The following is a 26,236-nucleotide window of genomic DNA, read 5'->3' as shown; positions in this document are numbered from 1 at the left end:
CGAGTTTTCGAATCTGTTCGATTCAACTATATCTGGAAGTATATTCAAAGATTCGAATCCAGTCAAAATTCTATATCCCGCGAAGATATTCGGGATCCCATTGCTAAACATCTCGTCTTCCTTCTGCATGAATAAACGACAGTCTTGTTTCGCTTTGAAAACACGATTGTTTGCCACCCATATTTCGTTGTAAACTTGTAAGGATACGCAACACTGGATTAATTAATCGAAAATAATTGCGAAAACCGAGAGCCATCCAAAGCTTCCCTCATCCACCCTCTTTATTTCTTTCTTTCTTTTTTTTTTTTATTATTTGGCAAGCCCTTATCCCAGGACGGGTCTCTTCTCGATTCCCCTTTAATTTTATATTCTTCTCCTCTTAATTTTCCAGTAAATCTCCATCGTTCGTAAGCCCGTGCATGCCCGCTGAATTTTATTTCTCGCTCGCTGAGAAACTCTTTCTCAACCCTTTTCCCCACCCTCTCCCTGTTGTCGATATATTTATTATTCGCTACGCGGCTCCGTCCGTTTTCTTCTGGCGCGAAATTTAAAATGCAGATGGGCTGCTCGTTTAAGAAGCACACCGCCGCCTCTGCGTCCCGCCAATTAATTTCATTAGCCTCCTCCTTCTCCCTCTCCCCCTTCTTCTCGGCTCGTGCTTTCACCCCTTTCTCTCTCTTCCCCTCGTCCACGAAAGACGGAGAACGTTGAGCAAACGTTGCAGCCTAGTTTCGATCCAACGCACGGACAAGTCAATTTCCTGCCAACAATATATCTCCTTCTCTCTCCTTCCCCCTTCTCTAAATGGATTTTCATATTTCTCCCGGCCGAATCGACGTTGCAATTATTATTTTCACCGTTATAGCGTGTTATTCTTTGTCTCTCCTACTTCTTATCTTTCCTTGGACCAAGTGAAAGAGGAGGAGAGAGAGATATCACGATCGAGAGAATCTCACGAGAACTCTCCTTTTCTCCACGGATTCGAAGGATCCTTCGATACCTTGATAAATCTCGTAGTATACTACATCTCGTTACAGCTGGTAGCGATCTCTCGAAACCTTTTTAAGCCTTTAAGGTTTGAGATAGGGGTAACCGGTTTAATGAGAGGCCGAGAGAGAGAGGGTGGAGAAGTTTTCCAATCCATCGACAAAGGCCGGTGCGGCACGTTGAATTCGTAATTACCCCCGCGTCGAATTTCCGGTTCCCCTGGAACAGGCTCGGCTTCCAAGACCTTCTTCTTCTTCTTCTTCTTCTTCTTCTTCATCTTCCCTCCTTCTTCCTTTTAACGAACAAAGTTTCGACGGTTGGCCCGCGCTATTCATACCTGGGCCTCGGCTGAATGGCCCTTGCCGACCCACCCCTTCTCCCTCCGTCCACCCTTCGGGGTTGACTCGCATAAATTAAGCAAACTACATGTTTAAATGCAGAGCAGGGGGGAAAAAGGAGGAAGAAAAAAGAAGAAAGGGGGCAGAGAAGATGCGTTGAAAAGGAAGAGGATGTAAAAGGAGGGAGTTCTATTTGTTCTAAATATGCATGTCTCGCGAGCCGCGCGACGAGGGTGAAAATCAGCCCCGATATCCTCGTGTAAAATTGAGTCACGTATTCGAGCAGCCAATTCCGGAGAGTGTGATGGTGGTGGTGGTGATGCGCGAGCGACTGTCTCTCTGGAAATCGATATCGTCCTCGTCGATAGTTAACTCTAGCGTTTCAAACACTTTTCCCGGAGAAAGAGTTTTGTCTCTTCTTCTTTTTTTTTTGATTTTTTCGATCCGATTATGATAAATTGTTAACAAACGTTTTCTTCGTTTCGTTCGAGATTTATTTTCGAAATTGAAAAGTACACGTTCGCGATGCGTTTTTGATGCGTAACTTAGTGCGCCAAGTGTACACACACGAAAATTCTATCAGGAATCCTTATTTACATCGGTTCGTGTCGTCTGCATGAACCTCTCCTATATATAAGAGGATGGGGAGAATCCGCTTTTCGAATATTCACCGATGGATACCTGGAGAGTTTCCAACTCGGTTTCGTTTATAAACCGCTCCCGGAAACGAAGGAAGGCATCGAAATTCTGCTTGCCAACTCTTGGAACATCCGCGTTACTTATCCGACGGAGGGAGAGGTGGGAGGCGCTCCATCCTCCATACAACATGCCACTTCAATCGTTCCCCCGTACCTCGCGAAATTTCACGAAATTTCTCTCTTACGTTCCGCGTTGTAACCGCCCAACACGTTTCTCGGAGGATGGTGGTGAACCTTCCGCCAGGGTTTCGCGGAAGGGTTCATGCCCTCGACAACGGTGGATGTTGGAAAGGGGCCGAGAAAATGGAGGGAGGAGGAGGAGGGTATTCCATCGGGTTCTCAAGCTAAGGTTTTGGCATTGTCTCGACATCGGGTTTTACGAGGTGACGGAACCTGACGAGAAAGAGAGAGAGAGAGAGAGCGGGAAAGGGTTAGGACGAGGAAAAGCGTTCTTCCCGGGGAGAAGGAAGTTTACACCTAGCTGCTAATTTTACGAGGTTAGTTAACTCCTATAAGAAGCTTACGGGACGAGGCTTTTACACGGACTTGGTAATTTCATAATTTAAACGAGCTCTCTCTCCCTCTCTCTCTCTCTCTCTCTCTTGAAAACGAAAGCTTTTCTCCTCCTTCTTTTTTCCTCTTCGTTGTCGGTCACTTTGTTTTCCTTTTCTTTCGAGGGACACCTTTCAGACGCAGACTCCATCACCATTTTGTTCGCAATTTCTCTCGCGATTGTTCGTGAGATAATAGTTTCGATGATGGTCTCGAGCGTTTTTGTTTCTTCCATCTTTCGCGGGTAAAAATGGGAAAGAATATTTTTTTTTTTACCTCGAGTCAAATGGAGAATTTCACAGAAATCTTTAGGTTCGAGAAATTTTTTATTTATCTTAAAGAGGAAAGGCAAAAGGACAAAATTATCGTGGCGGATCGACGCCGCGAATTGGTCTTTTTAAAAAACGACCAATTCCTTCTCTGGATCCACCTTCGCTGCTCATTACACGTAACTCAGTTAATTCTCACGACGCGGTACGTCCCGGGCCGACTGCGAATTTCCATGCAAATTCATTGGGCGGGCGTGTTCGGCAGTAAAATTTTAGTGGCCTCGCCCCCCGCCCCCCTCCCCCGCTTGTCGCTCCAGGAAACTTTACAGACTCTCTCCGCGTTCCTTCAACTCTTCTTCTCTCCCTCCCAAAATTAACCGAGCCTCGTTCACCGCCCTATAAAACACGTTAAATCGAACTCGGATAATTTGCCAATATTTATCTTTCGCACCCCATCTTTCGCGTGGTTATACGATTATCGGCGAAACTCGCCGAGAAAAACAGAGCCGAGGAACGTCGGTTTATAAAATAAAACGCGTGTTAGAAAATTAAATTCTTAAATTAAGTTTTATTACTTGAATTCGTTCCTCCCCCCCCTTTTTTCCAATCGTAAAACAATTTTTAATACAATTAATACACTGTGGACAACGTGTTCCGTTTTCTTCACGTTCTGTCGTCGACCTTTTCTAGAAAGAAAGAAGGAGGAAACGAAAATCGCTAACCGATCGTTGCTCGACTCGAAAAATGGTTTTTGATCGCAGAGAAATTTTTTTTAACGAACAAAGATTTTGGAGGAACTAGAAAGTAGAAACTAGATAGTTCGGAAGTGGTGGTAGCGCGTTTGATGGCCCGGATATATATCGTTCGATCGGTCGAGTGGGGAGAAAGGAGGCGAAAGAAGGGAAGGGAAGCGAGTAATTTGCAAGGTGGTTTACAACTCTTAATCCTAGTTCTTTCACGGAGCCATTAGCTACTAACGAGGCATTGTCGACGCCCTTCCTCTCCACGGTGGACGGGGGCCGAAGAACTTTCCGAGACATTAGGGACACGAACCAACGATAAACTCGACGAATTATGCCGCGATTATGCAAAACGGGACGTCTATCGTCCGAAACTTTCCCCGATAGAGAATTCATCCTAACCTATACCACCTTTTACTCTCCTCTTTCCTTTATCTTTTAAGAGGCTAGGTATCGCTTGCTAATCGTTGCTTAAGAATTCCAACGAATATCTTAAAACTAAAATAGAAGAAATTAAGAATCGGGTATTTGAAAACGTTCTATAAAACGATAACAATAATCTCCACATTCGTCTTTTCCACTTTGAGATACGAGCAAACTTTTTGATGGTTTAAATACGATATTTAAATGGAATATTTTTTTTTATAACGAGTGGCAGCTGCTTATTGTAAAAGCTTAAACGCATGATTCAGCGCAATTTTTCTTTTACATTAATTTCAAAAACTTGCAAAAATATCCAAGTGGAGAAGATTTAATCCCGCGTATAAAATACAGGAGGGGTACATTATTCGATCAGCTGCCGAGGTGCTTGGCAACCGACTCACGATCCCTCCACCATTTCTCCTTCCCCCTTCCCTGGCATCTGCATCGTTCATAAACAGTTTTTATTTACGGGAACGTCAGTTTCGCGGTGCCCCAAGTAAGCCCATTCGCATGTAAATCGCTTCTTCCTCGCTTCTCCTTCGGCTCCGGGACACTCTCGCAGAGATATGCAAATATCGCTAATTACTGGTAGCGGCGGGATTACACGGTGCCCCTCTAATTCCTTCCTCGATTCTCTCTTCCCCTTCCGTATATATCCGCCGTTCGTTCCAAACCTCCTTCTTCACTTGGCGAAACGAGGAAAGAGGGAGGGAGAAGGAGAAGCTTTTCGACTTCGTTGGCACCTCTTCGCTGTCGCCTCGCGCCGCCTGAATGGCCGGGACGACGCTTACTTTCCTGCTGGATGATGCGCGGAACGGTGTGCCAGAATATTCCTCGAGTTTTGAATCTGGACACGAAGAAGCAGCCGGGCTAGAAATAAGTTGGAATAAATTTTCCGCGCGTGAAAGATATATCCTCCAACATATCGCATTATTAAATCCGTTGGAGCAAATCTTGTCGTTAAAAGTGATTCTTTCTCCCCTTCGATGAAAATTTCCAGAAAAATAAAAACACGCGCGCAATTTGAACATATACGTTAGAAATATCAAATGAAAATACGAACAGTTGAAATTACTTCTCCTCGCGTATATCAGAGCTCAACATCAGGTGTTAACAAGAGACGTACCGTGAACGACGCGCTAATAATACAATATACTTCCTTCCAGCTAACTACAAGATAACGTTCTACTCCATCCAATCCTCCTCCACACGAGACATCTTCCTGGCCCACCCCTCGAGGTCGTAGGTTGCCGCTGATAAGAGCGTTTGGAATTAAGTGGACGGCATCCACGCGTCGGCTTGCGACGCGTCGACCTTTTCCGCGTCCGAATTCGGGGGCGCGGGACGAGGTGGTTAACGGTCGTAAAGGAAAATTAGGGACGCCAGGATTAGCGATACGAGACAAAGCTGGTGTAGGTTTTCGGGGAAATGGAGTCTATTCATTCCCGGCCCGCGTTTGGGGTGCGTTTGGATCAACTCGGTGCTCCGGTGATAAAGGACCCAGGATTTGTGTCGGGATCGCGGCCGCTCCGTCTCTCCGAGCCCTTCGCTTGCGTCGTCGTTGCATTGTTTTCGCCTCCCTGCTTCTTCCCGCGTTGTAATTCAAACGAATTCCGCCTCGATCGGAAATCGAACGGTCGAGGGATGTGTTCCAGTCTTAATTACTTTTTTATCTTGTCTCGAGGAAATTAAAAGGATCTCCAATCCGTTTCATTTCTTTTTCACGGCGAAACACGGTGAACGTATGCAAGAAGAATTTCAGATTTTGTATGATATCATACGTTTTATCATTACGCGTTACAAAATGGATAAAATAAAATCAATATCTTGAATCGATATGCACACTTGCAATAAAACCTATGGGATATCGTATACGAAATTTTCGAAGAATCGTAGTTATCTACAATCTGCTACATCATCTGACCTTTCGAATTCGTCAAGTTGGCTCACGGTGGGTGAACTTGTGCAGCAGCTGGACTCACGCGTGGACTCTTAATTCCTGTACGATCGTATCGGTGGAGCCGTGCTACAAAAGGAGGAGGAGGGAAAGGCGTGTATCCAGCCATTGTTCCAGTGGTCCTGGCCATGGAACCGAGATCCGTGATAAACGACACGAGAAACGACGGACGTATGCTGCCCCCGTGTCCTCCCCGCGCGCCCCTTTTCCCTTCCCTCCCCTTCCCTCGATTCGCGCACGATCCGCCGAGGAGGAGATCCGTCCTATCTACCGGTTCGATCTTCCGGACACGTACACGCGTGTCCGTGGCCTCCTCCTGGTCCCGGCATAGACGGGGCACGTTATTACCAATGGCTGTAATGAAAGCTTGGCTCGTCCCGCCGCAGATGGGCTTATTCTTGGGACACGAGGTTATAGTCGCACGTTAGAATACGTTTCGTTAAGAATTATTCGTTCTACGTCGACATCTAATATTCTTTCTTAAGAGAAGTCACGAGGACTCGATCGATATGCCTTTATTTCAATAAAATTTTTGGAATAATTAAAAATAGAAGCTCGATGAAAGCTCGATAAGGGCAAGTAAAAATCCTAGGAGGATTAATCAGAGATTTTTTATTACTCGTTTCATCCTCGACAACGAAGAAACGTCGCTCGATTATTCGATATAGATAATATATAAACTATCGACTCTCTGCCCCTGCCTGCGTCGCAAACAAAATTTTCCTCGTTTGTCGTAAAGATAAACCTGTCCGTCCGTCCATCCATCATCTTCCCAAATCTCCACGGAGATGATGAAAATTATCGGACGAGCCGAGTCGAGCCGAAAAGCTCGGGGACACGCGAGCATTCTCTCGTGGCAAACAGGCCAATAATAACAACAACAACAATAATAATAATAATATCCAGAGTGGAGCAGTAAAACGGACCAGTTCTCCGGGACGCACGCGGACAAAGGGATATCCATCTGATAAAGCGCGCATGACGATCGTGCGGGATGTATCGAGCCATGGGGGTGATGGTAGGGGGGGGATTATTACCGAGCTATAATGAGAGGGTGGTGTATATATATATCGAAAGGACATTTTTAGATAAGAAGCTCTCTCCGTCTTGCGGTCAGGGTCCGCGTCGAATTACGAGGGGCCATTTTCATTACGCCTCCTCTCTCCCCCAACCCTCTTGGGATGGAAGCGGGCGGGCAAACAAGGCCGAGACGCCTCCTCCGGCCGAAAGATATTTCCCTTACGCACGAGCGGGTAAATGTGTTGGCAGTTGGTCCGCTATTTGGACGAAAGGGGTGGTTTTGGGAGAATTTCGAAAGGGGGAGAGGAGAAGGATTCGATTGTTTAATTCCGCGAGGGTGCGAGAGAAGTTGGGATCGAGCGGACCTCGCGTGCCTTTCGTGGATTCGATTCAGGAGATGATAGGCTCTTATTCTGGATGTCGTTTTCGTTGTGTGCGAATTAATTGTTGAAATTGATTGATTGATTGATGGTATTTTATATTCTTTGTATTTATCGGTATTAACAAGTTTAATTTTTCTAACGTTCACATCAATTTTTGTTTCAGGTAAGCTGAATCTCCGTGGAGGATTTATTATTGTCGACAAGTGAACGGGTAAAAATATTATTCTATTTTCAAAATCATCGAAGCAATACAGGTTATGGATGTGTTATACGTGAGATGGAAAAAAGAATTTCGAATCAAAATTTTTTTCTCGCGAGAAAACCATCCTTAGCCTAGTTTCACTAAACGAATTCTACACCGAACAACAACACTTTCCAAACACCACCACCGTTATTTCTTCGTAATTTTCCTTGGCCAACCACCAACTTCAAAAGTTTTTATTCCACCGCTCGATCCCCCAAGAGTATATCGAATTTACCGCGCGAAAGAACGCTTTTGTCCAATAGATTCCGAGAGTCCTCCATCGGCCGAGAATTAGCCCATAATCGTAATTTCGGCCTCGAAATTTATACGTCGGCGGTGAAAAAGGTCTGGAAATAATTCCCGTCGTCGCAGCCGACACGCGAATTAGCGTAAGCTCGCTTCCCGAGAACCGGAGGCGAGAGGAAACACCACCTCCTCCTCCTTCCTCCTCCCTTTCCCAGTATGCTCATCGTCGCAAGTCCTCAGCGTGGTGGTTGTCGCGCTCGAAACGAGATCCGCGCTCCAAAGACAGCTCGGTGAATCGGGATGGTGTCGGCTTTTATTAGCGCACACTCGGTTCACGGTATGAACGCGGCGAGCCGTTGCGAGTAAATCATCCACGGCCGGTTGGAAAGGCCCTTTGTGCTGTCACAGGACTGTTCGACGAGGCCCACGTGTGCTCTGCCTCTTCTTATCCGATTAGAGGCGGCGGTATGCGATGTTAATTCGGTTGATTCGTGGGATAAGCGGAGTGGCATAGTCGAGAATCGAAGGAGGGGAGAAAGAAAATTAGGATTCCAGTGGAAAGAGATTTTTTTTAATGGAGTTTACCCCATTTGAAACCGAGAAAATTTGTTTTGAAACGAGAATAAGAAAAAAGAGTGTCGAAATTTTGGATTGCGCAATTAAAAAAGGAAACGATATTTATTACCTTTATATTGGAAATATATATTTTTTCCAGAGATTTCGAGAGATAAATGGGGAATAAATGACCGAGCTTTCGACGATTCATCAACGTCTCTTTTTGTCCCGAGTCACGAAATTCTCTTCTCACGTGTGTGCGGTCCCCTATTACGAGAGAGGGAGACGGGTTTCACCGCGAAATCAGCACCGGGGACCGGTTGTTGGTTGTGCAATATGAACGTGGAGGATTGTAGAGGAGCGAGGAAAGCTGTGCAGCAAGGAGAAAAAAGGACGGAGACGAGCGCGGTGTCCGGTCAAGTCTCAGGGGGTGGTTGTCGTCCTTGTACCATATTACGATTCCGAATGTTTCTCCTGGCCTTTGCGAAACTTTTTTTTCTTCTTTTTCATCCTTTATTATCTCCGAGTATACATGTACAGCTCGATGCAAAAGTAACAATCTCTCGATTTCAGAATACCGCGCTCTTCACGACCCAACCTATTTTCCCGTTAATAACAAATATTGCAGAACGAACATCGTGGATTACGAATTATTACAAATTTCTCCAAATTTCTCAAAATTCTCCGGAACGACGCGATAATTAATTAACGCGTTTAAATAATTAAATATATTAACGAAGACGTACCAATTCGAAAATAGCAATTCTTCGAAAGAATTGATCTTCGCACTTGAACCGACCTGTACAACAACGAATGTCGACCGAATGTTCAAAAATCTAGACAGGAATTACGAAGAGGGAGGATAGAAAAAGATATTTCGTGCAAGGGCGAGACATTGTGTCCCCGAAGGGTGGAGGCGCGCCCCCGCGTATCGCGTTCCTCTGGTGGGTGTTGCGAGGCGAAATCTCCTCTTAATCGAGGTGTGATTTATAAGGAGTCCCGTCACGAGATTCGCCGCGACGATTGCCGATCTCGCGCAGCTGCGACCCGACTTCGTCCTAGGATTTATGCAATTATCGTTACATCATCGCTTCGCCAAAGAAACGAAGTTGCACGCACCTGCAATCTGGCAAGAGAGAAAGAGAGAGAGAGAGACTTGGAATTTTCTTCTATTTTTGCGTGTGTGCTAAATTCGAGTAAGAAATATTCTCTGTACGATGCAAAAGAATTTCGAAAAAAATCAACTTTCGTACTTGCGGAGATTCGTAGCGGACCAACGGAGTTTCCCTTCGAAATCCTTTCCCCCCGCTTAATAAATTTATATTTATTTACGAATCGATCGACGAAGGATCCAGAGACGAAGGCACGATTTCATAGTGTGTCTGGCAGTTCTTCAACGCGTCGCCGCGTATCTCGTTTCTAGTCAACGTGGGCGCCGGCTACGTGACTAATCAGTCCACGACCCTCGTCATCGGGTCGTTAACCTCTCTCTTTTTCTCCCTTCCTCTCTCTTTTTCTCTCGTTGAATATCGACACTCGCGTATCCTCTCCTTTTTCTTTTCCCTCGTCCTATGCCCTACTTTCGCCAATGTAGTAATATCCCTCTTCCAAATCTCTCTCTCTCTCTCTCTCTCTTTCTCTCCCTCTCCCAACCTCCCTCGTCAATCATCCTCCAAAAAAGAAGAGAGACAGAGGAGAAGACCCACTTTCTCAACCACCCGTGGCTTCACCGAATTTCCTCCCGCCCATCACCAGACTCTCCTCCTCCACTCTCGTGGAACAGAACCGCGGTTTCTGTTGGGCCCGGAATTCTGCCGCCATCCGAGAGAAGGCGGATCGATGGAAGAGGATCGGTAACAACGGGGCCTCGTAATTCGAGATAATACGCATCGGGAACACCGATATTCTGCCGGCTCGAGAAAGAAGAAAGCCGCGAGAGAAAGAGAGAGAGGGAGGGAAGTTTTCTCTCTGGCTAATAGACCTCTTCTTCGTCGAGGTCTCGCCCTCGTTTCGCTGCTCGTTCACGGGAGGAGGAACACGGTTCTCGGAGGTCTGTGACCTTAAAAGTTAACTCGACTGGTGTGCATCGGTCGCGATCGAGGAGGAGGAGGAGGAGGAGGAGGGGGCAGGTCGGTCAGGTGAGAGAAGTGATAGGTGAGACTGCGAAAGAGAGGGAGAGGGAGAGAGAGAGAGACAAGCTCGTTTATTTTATCGTGCGGGCAGACGCACACGAGCGGAGAGTACCGAGTATAACCACACCTAGCCGCCTGGTATAGATACGAGTCCGATCTGTCAGGTAGTCCGTGATACATGGGCATGTGCACATAATAATATCGTGTGACAGGCCGCAAGATAGCTGGCGTGGGTCGACAGACAGGGAGTGCCACTTCAAACCGCGTCTCGCCCTCTCTCTCTCTCTCTCTCTAGCTCTTTCTCTCTCTTTCGCTTTGTCTTTCGCGGGGATGACGGCCTTCTCCGTCTTTTCTTCTTCACACGGTGGTTGATAATCATCGGATAAACGTTGTTCCTCCTCGGGTTTTGTTTGGGGCTGATTAACTGGAGAAGGATTAACTGAAGAAAACGTATCGGTGCATAAGCTTTCGAGAGAAGAAATAATCTTTGGAAGATTAGATTGGACTTTTTCTTTTATTCTTCGTTTCTTCCATTATCCGTTGATAACGGATAAGATAATACTTCGTCAGAAATAATTTTAATTCTCTTTGCGATCATCATCGACAATCATCGTCGGGGGGAGAGAGCTTTGGATTTTGTTCCCAAAGGGGGTGGAAAATTTAAAATTCTTCTACTCTTCGAACAATATATAGATGTACAATTATAGCAGGTTTCCTCGAGTTTGGTTCGAAATGGGTTGCTCGAGACAGGTAGTAGTAGCAGGTTACTTGGAATTCTTCGTTCGGGGGTTTCTCCGGGGTGTGGAATGTTGTCAGGAGGGTTGAGGGATGTACCATTAGAAGGAGGCGAAGATTTCGTGAGATCCTCGAGGGTTTTGGGCGAGGCGAGGCGAGGATAACCGAGGGTCTGCGAATTCGAGGCGGTCGGAGATTGGAAACTCGAAGGATCTTCGAGAAGGACGAGGCCGAGGATACAAAGGGAATTCTAAATATCGTGCGATACGTGAAATCCCGATAAAGCCTCGTGTTAAAATTACGGAATTAGTTGGGAGAGACACGGCGAGAATCGGTTAATTTAAGAACGGTGTAAATGTTACTCGGAGGGGATACTGGATAATAAACGTCAACCCGTTAATTCGATCGAGTTAAGGACGATCGCTCGTTACCACTTTTTACGATCGCTCGTAATTTGGCCGGGCAATCCACCCACTGGAAACTCGTAAAATCGCTCTGGAAAATTTTCTTTGGTCAGTCCCGATAAAAGGACGATTTTATACGATAATCATCTTAGGAGCGTAATTGTAACACGAATTCTCGTTAAACTCGAAGAGAGAATACGCATTTATTCGTAAATCGAATAATTGAACGACACTGTTAAACTTTGTAACAAAATTAATAATTAGAGTTGCCGAATTGCACAATCTCGTGAAAAGGGGGAAAAAAGAGAAGAGAAGGAAAAAACGTGCAAACGGACAGGCGGATTAAAATTTTCGTCTGGCCGAACGTTATACACCTGCGCGGTTAAAGAAAAAAGAAAAAGAAATAATCGCGGGTCCGCAGCTGCATTTATTATCCTCGAGGTTTCTTCGTCACGCGATCGCGAGCAGTATCTAACTCCTCGAGCCACGGTTTAAGCCCAGCTATAATTTACGGGCTACACCGTGCCTCCGCAACGAGGTTGTCAGATAAATCTGCAAACCGTGAGTTCTCTCTCCACCAGCCTCGATCCGCGCGAGATCGCAGATCTCTCCACTTAACCGCCGCCAAATTAGTCAATATTCTATTTGCCAGTAGTAACGGATCGTACCTGGTCAGACCCTATCTGCCAATTCTCTATACACGCTACCGGGTATACCGTTTCCAATTGAAATACTACGCTTCCGTGTCCATTATCGGAGGTGTGAAACTCTCTCTTTCTCTCTTTGCTTTCTTTCTCGTACACTCCACGACGAAATCGTTGCCACTCGACGTTTTCTAATTTTAAAGCTCTTGGAAAGAGGGAAAGAAATCGTACGATTCGTAGATCAAATTAGATTTTACGGAGGAAGGTTGTTCGCATTATATTCTAGTGAGATCAACTAATCAAATTTGGATTTTAAGAAAAATCGTCGTTTTATTATTTCGTATTCGTCGTATTCACGTTTGGTATAATGTGAACTCTGATTAATTCCGATTGTTGTACATTATGAAGGATGGCAATAGTCTTCTTTGAGAAAAATCATCGGGGAATGTTGTCGAGGAGTGTGCTACACATTGTTCGAGGTTCGATTCGAAAATCGATACTTGAGAGCGGAGATCACGTTTCCTTCGACACGGTTATTGCATTCCTGTAAATTGGGTGGAGTTACATTCCTTGTTACAATTACGCCGTGTGTATTATCGTCAGGGACGCGTGGTAAACAGGAAATGGAAATTATAAAAGTTGCGATCGGCGCCTACGATCCGAAGAGATCTCCATTCGACCGTGGATTTTATATCGGCTCGATCGCCGCTTTCCAATCTCTGCGTTACTTTACACGAATAAAAAAAAAGCGAAACTGCGTCATCGATGCGAAAGTCTCGTTATTATTGATCGCTAGCAAATAATAATTAGTGATTAATTGACGAATAAGAACGTCGACGAGCACAAAAACCGATCATAAACATGATATATATATATACAGAATATAACAAAGTTGTGGAGGATTTCATCTTCGCATTATTCGTTTTCTGTTTCAAAAATTTTATTCGTACAGTGTTATTGCGATGAAGGAATCCATCCAATCATCAAAACAGGTTCTTCTCTTCTTTTACTCGGGAGGAGTAACAATTTTCTTCGACAATGTCCATTCCGTTCGAAGGTTTCCACGATACTGACAAGTGTTTCGAGTTTATTATAGCAGCCGCCTTGTTTTTGATCACTGGTCGACAACGTGCGTAACGAGCCCCTCCCCGGAGAGGTCGAGAGGCACGGCGACCGATTTTTCCCAACCGGGTAACGAGAGATCGGTCTGGAACTGGATCTGGTTCCACGATGGATCTCGCGACGATGAAAAAGGGTATCGAGAAGAGCGGGAAAGGAGAAGGAGAGGAGGAAAGAGAGGACCCGTCCAGAGACTACCAGGCCAAGAAGTCTCTCTTTTCCCCTCCAACGATCTCCATTTCCGATGCCCGGCTTTTCGCCTGGTTCTTCAGGTTTCTAGCTCTCGGGGGAACGAAAAAGCTGACCGGCGAGCGGCCGCGTTTCCTTTTTTCCGTCGAACGTCTTCGAGCGGTGGCTCGCTTTTAAGGGAGAATCTCCATCGATTCCTCGAACAACACCACCGACGAAACGTGTGTCCGTCTCGCTATCGATTCACCGACTCACCGATCGAAGAATGGACGAGCGAGAATTTCGAGGAGATTGAATTTGAAATTGAATTTACGTCTGGATCGTATCACGTTTATTCTCTTCGACCCATTCACGATCGATCGATCGTTTGAGAGAAATTTAAGAGAAATAATTAAAATCTTGTAGACAAATTTTCGAGATATTCGTGCGAAATAAGAGATTCGTTTCTTCTTCTTCTTCCAATATTATTATCCACTAGCTTTTGCGTAAATACTCTCGTAAAGATCTCGAGTATCGAGATCCACCGCAGAAACCGTTTAAAATCGCTGTTTACCAATGTCGTACAACGAGAAAGAGAGATATATAATACACGAGAATCGAGATCGATCGGAGCAAGACGAAGTCGAGACTGCTAGTAGTAGACTCGTAAAAACCAGTCGCGTTGGAAGTCGGGTACGGAGGTGGATATAGAAATGCCGGGCGCTTTTCCGCGAGCCACGCAGGGCATTCCATTAGCCGAGAGATCGGGGCCGGATAATAAATTAAAACGGGGCCTACGTGGCTCGGAACCGGTACTCATCGCCATCCCTCTCTTCTCTCTCTTTCTCTCTGTTAAACACTGTGTGCGTCCACCTATAGGTGGTTCAATTAAACGAGCAGGCGAGCGAAATCAATGCCGATCCAACTCCCCCTCCCGATCCTTCTCCACTCGCGTGTTCCACTCGCAGGAGAAACAAGCGTCCGGTGTCGTGTTCGCTTCCGTTGGAAAAAGGAGAAACGGGAGGTGTGATGGCGGTCCTTGCCAGTTGTTATTATTCAGCCACCTTTCCCTCTCTCTTGTATCCTGTCCCGATGGAGGATGATTCCTGTAAACGGGTCGAGCCTTCTGATAAAGCCGAGATAACCGCCTTGGAATCGTGTATCAGCTTGTACACCGGTGTGTACATTTTATTTTATTTTATTTAGAGGCGGGGAGGGAGAAGACTTCGTGGCGCCAAGAAGAAGTGTAGTAAAAGGTAGCGGTGAAGTAGTGATAGTTCAGCTTACTCCGAAGATGCGTGAAGTATATTATATATTTACGTGACGAAGATACATGGATATAAATGGATTTTTTATCGATTCGTTCGAATGGATAAATATGATTGGTAACGATTTCCAATTTTTTTTTCTTTTTTTTTTTATCTTAGAATTTCTATTCACACGAATAAACATTCGCAGTCCAGCTTAAGTAACTTCGATGACGTTTTGTAATGTATGTAACGTTTCAACGCGTAGTAGCTTCGACGTTTTATCGACCAACGATAAGTCGATCTAGCCGCTCAAATTATCGATTAATATTTAATCGAAGATCACACTCGCTTCTTTTATCATCTATAAGTGGACGCGATTTTTTTTCTCCTCGTCGAAAAACTGGATTTCTATCTTTCTATCGGACGGACAGTTGGAGCAATAGCGAGGAAAAAAAGGGGAAAAAAAAACTGGTCGAAGCCAATGTCTTCTGTGCCCTGTTCGATCGCGCTTCCGCGTAGAAACGTCACCTTTTCCACGCTCGTCAACCGTGGCGATGGTTCGGTTTATCGGGCAGCTGCTGCAAGATTGCACCTCCACTTCCGCCCGCAGATATATACCGACCGCTGGTAATCGTTACGGCCGGTTTTACGCGTGTCCGGTTTGTCTTGTTGTCCCTGATCGTCGCGAACCGTGTCCTTGCTCACAGCCATTACGCGAAATTTAACGTTGTCCGCGCGATTTATGACCCGTGAACGATATTCGCGGTTATCCTCTACCCTCCTCCTACGTGCGCTCGACTTGTTAAATTATTTCAAATTGTTTGTGTAGCTATATTATCGCTATATATAAATCTCTTGGAATTTTCCTAAAGTAATTCGTTTGTGACTGTAAATTTGCACAACGAGAAGTGTATTATTTATTATTCGCGATTCAGGAAATACGTGTAAGATGGTAAATAAATAAAATAGAATTTACAATAAAAGGAACAAATTGTCTATTGCACGTGGATTCATCGTGGATAAAAAGATCACATCGAAAGGATAAATCTATCATCAATATCAAAAATCAACTTGATTTAATTTTGCAACAATCCAATATTTACTCCTTTGGGAAGATATATTTTTCTAAATAATTCTAAATAATGTCCAAAAAAATTTCATTTCGTTTTCACTTCGATTCTCTCCAACCATTTTCTTATTTACTTTCTCAATTCTCAACTTTCCGATGAATTTACACTACAAAAAACACGTGTTAACCGTTAACAAATCACAAAAAAATCCAATTCTCTCCGAGCGGTTCTCTCGAATAGCTGGTACACGATACACGGAAACTTTGTCGCCGGTCGGTGGATCGTATAAGCTTTCCAGCAGCGACATTTCAAGGGGGTGCAATACATAAAGTACATAAAGGCGGACAATCGTTAAAGGCTGCTCGCCGCAGACTTTACGACGTTCCCGCGTCATAACTCACTGGGGGCCAATTATTGCGAGAACAATGGGTTTTTCTGCCGTTTGGCTATTACGGGAGGAGGAGGAGGAGGAGGAGGAGGACGGCGGACTCGCCGATGGTGGTGTAGCGTCACTCCTCCTTGTACAACGTTGCGCCGATATCGTTGCTCGTTGCGAGGGAACAAGGCGCGCTTGTTCAACTTTTCATCCAGTCGTCCACGTACCCCATCCCTCGTTTGCATGGTAAATGCGCGCGGATATATAATTGACAACCGGTGGCTGTCGCGAATTTCCTTCTCGTTTAAAAAGGAAAAGTCTCTCGATGCGTGCCGTGCGTGGTTGGACAAGTGATTCAACGCCGCCTACGCACTCGGCGGAATCGATGAATCCTTCGTTTGGTTGTTGAATTATATTGCTAAAATTTTTTGCAAAAGTCTATTCGGAAAGGAAACTTTTTGGAAGTTTCGAAGTGGAAAAAATGTCGAGGTTAAAAGTGCAAGATGACCAAAAAGGTGGTCGGTGATTATAGTAGCGAAATTTAGAGAGAAGCGTGAAATCATCGGAATTTTTAAAAATATTATCAATTTCTTCTGATGTTCGGTGATACGAAACGGTCCAAGAATCAAGCTGAAAACCGAGGAAGAATCGGAGGTTTCAAAGACGAGATAGTTTAAAATTCGTTCCGATATAATAGGCAAGTTCAATTGCGTTGGAGGCAGAGGTTGTTCATTGGAAGAGGGATTAAAGGCGTGACGGTTCCGTGAAATTTTTAATGGACGATGATTCCTTCAAACGAAACGCCGGGGGGGCGTAGTCTCAAACGCATCCTTCCTCCGTCCATTTAAAAATAACCTAACCCGCGACTCCAACACGTTACTATGAACTTTTGACGACGTTATGACTATGAACCCTCCCCTTCCCTCTGGTGTAACCACGGTTTCGAGAAACTCGAGATTCCAAAGAAAACGAGCGTGACTTACGAAAGGGAAAAATGATGAGAAAGATCGACTCGTAAAAAGAATTAGAAAACCGAGAAGAATCCACTTTAAATACCGTTCTCCAAAAATAGTCGTGGAAGCGATGGGTGAAAAATTGGTGAAATTGATCGACAGCGACTCTCCGATCCGAAGAATCCCATTAAAAAAAAAGAAACCTTTTGATTTAGACGCGGTGAAATCAAGTTCCTTTTCGAGTTGTCTCGCGTGTATCTCGCGATCGCGAGGGAAAGCAAGTAGGTGGAATGTGGCCAAGCACCATCGAGGGAAACTTTTAAATAGTGATCGAGCCTCGAGAACCGTCGAGGCCGTCGAAAGACGAGAAAAGAAGAGAAGAAGAGAAAGAGGGGAGGGGTTTTCTCTCGTCTGTCGGAGTTTAGCAGCCGAAGCGCTTGACTGAAGCGAATGATCTTCTCGCTGAAACAATCGAAACTTTCCCTCCTCGACTCAACTTTTAATTAATACCCAAGTTTTCGACTGCATAGGATGGAAAGAACGGAATGCAGCCTGCTCCCATTCTCGGCTATATTACAATAGCGAGGTGTCGGGAACAATTTCAAAGGAATTCAAAGTTCGCGCGTCGCCGTCCCAACTTCCGCCGCAAATAAGCACACCTCCGGAACATCGCAGACTCTCTCCCTGATCGAGTAGATGCAGATTTCCGATCGGTGATTTTCGATCAATCCAACATTATTGGAATAGGAACGATGAAAGGAAAAATTTTTTAAAGGAATTCAAATCTGTTTTCCGCGCTGTTGTTCTCGAACTTCGCGAAAAATAGTACAATTAAAATTCCTCGATGAAAAATAATTCGTAAAATTTTACTCCGAAACGTACACGCACTTTAAATGCTTTCGTTTCGTCTTTTCCACTCTTCGTATCGTTGATTTCTTTCTCCTATATACAATTTCACACGCGACGATGGGTTTCTTTTGCGCAGCCAAATGTTGGAGATAATCCTTGGCGATCGTAAATTCTCATTCGCCGATAAATATGGATCGGGGCAGTTTGGAATAAACCTTGGTCAAGCCGATACAGACCTCGGCGACGATAAAAATGGCCGCAGAATCTTTCTGCCCGGCGTATTTATACGCCGTATACGTATTTATACGTCGTATATCGCGGGACACGGTTCGAGGTGTGCCTGGATTTAGGGCTGTTATAAACAATCCACGGCCGCGAAGGTGTGTCGTAAAGCGGCAACAATCTCGGGGGTGGAGCTTCGATTCGCGGGAAGACCTTGCATCCGTGCCCCGTAAATCACACGATACGATACCTGTTATTTAAGTAGTTGTTGCAATCGAGATATTTGCTTGCCATATTTTTTTTTTCCCTCGATTAATGACTCGGTTTCCACGATTCCTTCGCAAATTGTTGACGATCATCTTCCAGTTAATTTTCGTAGTTCGATCTGTGGATTTTCGAAAAGATGGCAATTATTTTCAATTGAAATTATTCTCGTGGAAAATTTAATACACAGGGAGAAGGATTATAAATGGGATTGTTGATTTAAAAATCGTTTTAAAATAATTTCTTCTCCCATTCGAGTTCGATGGAGAATTTTACGTTCCAATATGGCGGAGGAGAGGAACAACTCGACGATTAATAAATCGTCTACCGTTCGAGAATCGTTTCTCCGACGGAGAAAAGACTACCCGTAGGCTTCTCGATCGAAATGAGTTTGATCGATTTAATCGGGATCGTGTAATTTATCCGTGGAAAGAAAGGAGGGTGTGCAGCTCGTGGCGAGACGTCACGTTGATCGAGTCGGCCACGGCGGGAGAGATCGGCGGTGTAACCGCAGCCCACGGAGAACAAGAGCGATGGCTGCCTATCTTTAGAACAACCCGCCGTAAAAATATTCTCAAGGATCTCCAAAGAACTCTCTCTCTCTCCCCTGGGGAGGAAACTGGCGGCAAGGTTGACTTTTACCCCGTGCCTCGTCCCAAATAGCCGTCTTAAGTGCTCACACGCGTTCAACCGACGTAAAAATCCACCTGAAATAAGATTACGACCGTGACTTTGTTTGAGATAGGTGCTATATCGAGATGTTACCAACGTTATTTTTACGAGATTTCTGCTCATCTCTTTGCTTATAAATTTCGAAACGCTTTTTCTTTTCGACACGCACCATCTGCAAGTTTATAAACGTTTAACGACGTTTATTGATGTAAATTTATTTTAGATAGATCGGATGGATATATGAAAAGAAACTTAACTGCCCGTTTACGTTCCACGCGGACAAATTACCCTCCGTCATTAATTGTCGTTATTCAAGCCCGAACGTATTATGATTTGCAAGCGCCGTTTTATACATGGACGGACGACAGATGTTCGACGACTTTTTCTTTGCTTCGGCGGAGAGGTGCGCGAACAGCAAGATGCAGAAAGATCGTAAATTATAGCAATCGTAAGCGATTGATGGGCCGGGGTGACACCGATTGATGCCCGCTTCTTTATCTTCTTCGCAGTCTCCCAGGACGTCGTTCCGTCATTCGAAACATTGGTGAGCAGTTGGAATAATTTTTTTATTATCTTTTGTCACATCTTATCAATTCTTTTATCGGAGATCCATCGAAATATTCAATTTTTACGATCCGCTCGTTTTATTGTCAAGAAGGGAAGGTTTGAATAAAACTTAATCGATACACATACAAACACGTACGTATACACAGACACAAGGCCATCGATAAGCATACTTAAAGAATTTCTAATACGTACACCATATCTGGCATATCCCATTGAATTAACATTCCTCGCCGCACATTATAAATCTCGTTGTCTACAATTTAGCATCGTCAATCAACCAGAAACCTCTTACTAGTGAGTCATAGGAAGTTTCCTCCTCCTCCCCCCCTCTCCCATTCCTCGAAGCCTCTCCAGCCAACGAACAACGAGGAGGCGACGTACATAAATATCGTGGCAGAAACACAAGAGGTTCCTTCGAGCTTATTACCATAATGGCTGCCTCTCCCCCTAGCTCTAGTCGAGGGATAATAGATCCCGAGGCGACCGATTCGGTTACCGAGAGAGAGAGCGTCGTCACGGCTCCGCGAATTCGCAATTTCGCGAGGGCACGCGCTGCATCCCCCACGGCACGCGCTTTTCGTATAAAATTACCCCGTCCTCCGTGCACGTTGTCCGCGGATGATGCATAGCTGCCGATGCGTGGATTTTAGCGCGTTTCCACCGCGATAATCCGATCGGTCAAAATCCGAAGCCGGACGAGTAATGGCGCTAATATTCTTTCCGCTTTCTCCCTAAAACCTCGGTGAATTATCGCTTTTGCCTGGGCCGCGTTTTCGATTTTATTCCACGCGTCGATCATCGAACGATTAATATTTGACTCAAGGATCGTTGTCTCGCGATCTTTCTAAAGCGGTTCGAAGCAAGCGTTACGTGTTGGAATGATACGGGGTCTACGCGTCTAAGGACACGGAATAACAGCAATAGAAGAATCGAGGGGAAGCCGTGGTGGAAAGCGTGTAGCCCCCGTTTCTCGGTTCGATGACGGTTTTCTATGACGCTCGTTCTAAATTTTTCAAATTATTTCCATTGAATAGGGAAACGAGGTAAGAAAGAGAGTATATGTACTGCGTTTTTATATTTGATATTTGAAAAATAAGAAAACACGCGTTTAACACGTGGTACTTGTTTTCCACTCGAATCTTCTCTTCGCGTTCGTCCGCTATATAGACAAAGAGGGGTAAAAAGCGGAGATACGATTTCAGAAGCAAATTTCTCGGTCTCCGATTCCCCGAGGCTTGCAAATGACAGACGTAGACGGCGTGTCTAGCCGGTGGCATTCAAATTTCAGCCGGAACCGCAGTATTTTTCTCTCCGACTCGTGTTCTCCTCCCGCTTCGTTTTACCCTACTTCCTCCTCTTCCTCCTCCTCCTTCTCTCGTGAGGACGAGAGAAAAAGAGAGAGAGAGAGAGGGTTGGCTCTCGTAGGTGCGAGCAGCTGCAAAAACACGAACAAGATATGGTGAGGTGGGGGATGATCGCGTGCCGGGGCTGGTTGGTGTACGGGGATGATAAAGAAGGTACAAACGACGGCAGAACGCCATTTCGCGAGGAAACGTACGACATTGGCTTTTATGCGCGCAATAATGCGAGAGCATCGGCTGTCAGTGCCGTGTTGCAGGAAACGCCGACCGTTTTCCTCTCCAAGATCGTTATTTTTCTCAATTTCGCGTTGGAGGAATAAGGTGGGAGAGGAGGAAGGGAGAGAAAGGAGCGGAGAAAGGAAAGGATCGTGGAGCTCGTTCGGCGCGCTTTATCGCTGTGGCATAGTTTTTTTATTTTCTTTTTTTTTCCAAGCTCGATGAAAGGATATGACACTAAGGAGAAAGAGGGAGGGGGAGGGCACATTACACGCGACGCGTATGAATTATTTCACTCGCCCTCTGTCCTTGTTTCCTCGTTGAATTCTCGTTCAATCGCGATAATGCGAGCAAGAGAGAAGAGAAAAGAGAATTTTACAGAAATTTTCGCGGGATCGATCGCGTCGAAGAGAAACGAGAGAAGGAAATTCGGAAGACAAGAAGGAAGACTCTCTCCGTCTCTCTCCTTTTCTCCTTCGAAGCTGAATCGAATACCTGAAAAAGACGGCTCGCCGTGGCTTTGTACAGATTAGCTGTGAATAATGCACGACGACACACCGCCGCGAGGAACTGTTTCGCGTCTTATTTCCCGGATGACGCGGGAGGAAAACAGACGGCGACGGCGTCGGGAGGAGGAGAGGAGGTGGGGGGATTGTGCAGGGTGTATAAAAAAGAGACGACGGAGGTCCTCCCCTTCCTTTGCCGCGTGGAGTACCTTTCGTTTAATCCGGTTGAGTGCGACAAATCTTTCTGTCCTTTCTCCCTATGCCTTCTGTCATCCTCCATCTTCCCCCTCCCCTTCGACTTTCTTCTTTCATTCCATTTTTCTTCCCTCTTTCGACGTTCCTTCTCCTTCTCCTTCTCCTTCTTCTCCTCTTCTTCTTAATCCATCATGCTCGATCTCTCCTTCCTCGTCTCGCCTCGGAATGTTCTCCGCTCAAATGAATATTTAATTCTTACTTATCCGCCGCGCGGAGGACGGTGTAAGCGCGAATAAATAAGCGAGAGAACAACGCGAGGAGGATGTATCTTAATGGTAATCCGCAGACGACGACATCTGCGCCTCTCCTTTTAAAAGTACAAGCGCGAGTTCTTTTTTTTTTTACAATTCTTGCCGTCCGTTAATTTTTCGCCGCGTATATTTACCTATCTGTTGTTGGTTGAGAAGAGAATCGCGAGACACCTGCGATTTCAACCTCGATTGTCCGCCACGCACGAGCGGAGTCGGCCAAGTTCTCGCCGTTCCTCTCGCGGAACAGGAAGTCGTCGGGGATGGGATTTTCGAGCAAACGCTCGATCACGTCTCGGGCGAATAACTTCTCCGTCTGTCGCGGACGAAGAAGTCTACGAGGGGGAGGAGGAGGATCGGTCGGTGGCTTTCTGCGTGCAGGCCATGCGCACGCGTACGTGCAGTGAATGGCATTGAGAGAAGTCTCTCTCTCTATCTATAGAGGCGTTAGATTAGAGTGCATTAGCCTCGCCGCGAGCCGATCGAGATATCTTTCGCTCCGTTTCGCGTACACGCACCGTCCTCACACCGGCTATATTTGTAACTAAGCGCGTTCCTCCGCGTCCTCCCCCCTTTCTCTCTCCCTCGACTTGTTATCGAGCTTGATAACCGCCTCTCCACGGATATAATATATCTGTGCGATTCGATCGAAGCGTGCAAAGAAGACCTTTCCTTTCGCTTATTTTCACGTTTGACTTTTACCACATTGTCCGTCTCTCTTTGGGTTTACGTGTACCGTATCGTAATTTATTACGTTACATGGATATCGCGTGCTGCAAGAGTCGGGTCGTGTCTGTGGCCTCCTTCGATAAATATAGATTCGAATCGGTCTATTACGACCGACTTTTGTCTAATCGAGCCGAAATCGAGTCGGATGGATCATAATTTCGAAGGATTTTCTTTCGAACGCGGTTACTTTCCTCGGATAAAAGTTGAGCGAATTTCTGAACGGTTCGAAAATTATCGGTATATACGACGAGTTCGCAGCGTTCAGAATTCGAACGAGCCTTTAAATGCCATCCGATTTCTCTCCCCGCAACGTTGTTGATTCGACAACAGTTTCTATCTCTCCACCGGAGATCTCAACGTTTTATTTGTCCTTTCAATATCGATCTTCCGACCGATAGACTTTCTCGAGAATCTAATTGGAGGAGGGCGATTAAATCGTGATCCGAAATTCTCGGCTCATCGTTCGTAACGTAACGAAGCGTTTTTCTTTTTTTTCTTTTTTCACGAGCGAACGAAGAGATAATTTCGATCTCTCTCTGTCGCTTTTACTCGCTGAATGGAAAATCGTGGAATCGACGAAGAGAGGGAAGAAGGGTCCCCTTTTCGCCCAGGGACACGCCCAGCAATCAGGAACCGATCTCTCGAGGAAATTATTGTGTCTGGGCCACCTGAACGCGAATCTCGTTACCCTATATTCCCCGGGATATAATGGGGTGAAAGGAGGTAAAAAGGGGTTGGTCCTTTAGTTGGAATTCTCTTTCGCAGAAAGGGGCGAGCGTCGCGCCCCTTCTTCCTTCTTCCTTTTTTCCTTTTCCTTTTTTCTCTTGCAAAGATATCCTCTGTGTTGTTAACCTTTTCCCATCCTCGTTTTCTTTTTCAAAAACACGAGTTTTTCAAGGGAACGCGATTTGAATGAGACGAGACTTCCCTTTTTCGAACGTTTGTCGCCAACGTTTCGTCATTTCGCGTGGAGAGAATCGAAGAAGGAAGAAAATGTTGATTGGATGTAACGCGTTAATGTACATCTGTAGGCGAACTCGGGAGGGGAGGCAATTTCATCCTTGCGTACAATCGGAAGAGGAGCTCTCTCTCTCCAAAGCCCCGGATACCTGAGGGTCTTATTAAGTATTAAAACGTATCCGCTGTCGGGTTCTCTCTTGTTTTCTGGTAAGACAAGTCGAGATTAAGTTCCCTCGTTCGGTTAAAAAGTTTCCTCGGCTGGCGCAGCTGCAGCGCGCGCTCCTCTCTCGATCCTCTCCACGGAATTTACATCTTCGTCCTTGCATGCCGCCCCGCCAGAGGGGAGAGGCCGATATTTCAACAGAAACGCGAAAAAGAAAATTAGATTCTTTCCTCCCTTCAACCAGTTTTTTTTTTAAGTAAAGTAGCACCCGAAAAACGAGAGGAAGGTCATAATTAATAAAATATCGAGTGTGGCAAAGCTTCTTATCCCGGGAGTGGCGGCGCTCTTAAACCCGTTCCAAAAGGCGGAGCGGGTTTTCCGCGCAAATCCGCCCGTTTTCGCGTCATTACCGGATTTTCATGGTGGCTGCGACCGTGGAAAGCCGTCTCAACGCCCCCTTTACTCCTCCCTTCTCGTATAATTCCGCACGGCTTTAAGGAGATGAACTCTCGCGCGACTCGAACGCGCCGTTTTCTTAAGCAGATAGCAGCTCTCCATCGCATTCTCACTCGTCGAAATTCTCAGCCTGAGAACCCAACTGCGCGTAGTTTCCGTGGATGTAGCGCGGATCTTGTCAATTATTCATACTCGTGTGTGTAGCACGGTCTTTACAATCGCGAATTGGAGAATGATTTTTATCGTTTTCCGGTGTCTTTATTCTTCGCTCCATGAACCAAACTTCCATGCTTCCAAACACGTTTTTATACGGTGTAATTTTGGTACAGGAAAATTTGCTACAGGTTTCATATCGCCCCCTCCGTTGCGAATTAGCTGAGCAAATATTTGAGGTTAAAACATTTGGGAAGGAAGATAGATAATTTGGATCGCGATTGTGTCCTTTTGTCAAACTTTTACAAACTTTATCGTTCGTAATTCCGAAGGGAAAACGTGGTGTATTTTTTGTTTTCAAATCGTGATATCGTATTTTCATATTCGAATTTGACATCATTTAATTTCGCGAAGTTTTCGAAGATACGCGTGGATACTTTATGGAAGTTTGAGAGGGCGAAAGGGAGGGGGAAGCATCCCCCTTTCCGTTGGAAAGGCGCCTTCTTACCGTTAATTTATTTATTCAATCTGCGGATGCTCGTTCGCGATATTTGACAGACGGGGAGAGAAGCTAACAGCCCCTGGTTACGCCGCGGATTTGTTCGTCGTCTCCCGTAGGAAATGAACGGGCGGGGGAGAAGAGCAATAACTGGTTTACGCCCGGAAAACGGGGCACCCGAACAATTCGTCCGCGTGCATTATTAATAATCCTGAATTTGGATTTATTGCCACCCATTGCCGAGGGGTTCTCGGAACAGGGGGGAGGGGACGATTCCTTTTTTCCTTCTCCCTCACCCTTCTCTCTCCGTGTTTATTCTCGTTCGCGGCCTCGCTTCCTCGCCACTTTCTTCGATAATTAATCGCCGCGAAATTAGGAAATTTGTCAAGAAACACCGGATATCGCGTTGCCGACGTGAAAATCAATTCTCCCTCGATTTTAAAACGGGGGAGAAATTTTTCTTCTCTCGTCTCAACTTTCATGTTCATCGTGAATCGCGTGAGAGGAATCCGAAACACTCATTTCTATCAAAATCGTTATCTTGAAATGGCGGATGCGCGATTAATCGGAGAAATCGAAAGTCGAAGGTGCTCGTCGCATCGACGCGAGTAAAGCTCGTGGTTAATCGATGAAAGTGTTATCTTAAACGGGCAATTAGAGCGCACGAGGGTTTAAACAACGTTTCCACGCCTCTTCGCATTATCGAGAGGCACGCGATATCTCGATACCAGACAACCCCTCGGTTAATAATTTTCCTTCCTTCGAGGATCGCGTGGAATGTCCACGCGATTACCGATCAAACCTGCCGAACTGTAATCTCTCCCCGATCCGATTCCTGCCTACTCTGGATCGA

General features: G+C 45.6%; 1 protein-coding gene across 2 annotated transcripts in view; it reads left to right on the top strand.

The window, feature by feature from the left end:
• Positions 1-26,236, top strand: part of LOC107997932 (headcase protein) — a 142,848-nt gene that overhangs the window by 95,417 nt on the left and 21,195 nt on the right. The gene's annotated exons all lie outside the window — the stretch shown is intronic.

This window comes from Apis cerana, linkage group LG15 (assembly GCF_029169275.1).
Source record: "Apis cerana isolate GH-2021 linkage group LG15, AcerK_1.0, whole genome shotgun sequence".
NCBI classification, from domain to species: domain Eukaryota; kingdom Metazoa; phylum Arthropoda; class Insecta; order Hymenoptera; family Apidae; genus Apis; species Apis cerana.
Note: the sequence above shows the minus strand (reverse complement) of the source record. Positions and strands in the feature narration are given on the sequence as shown.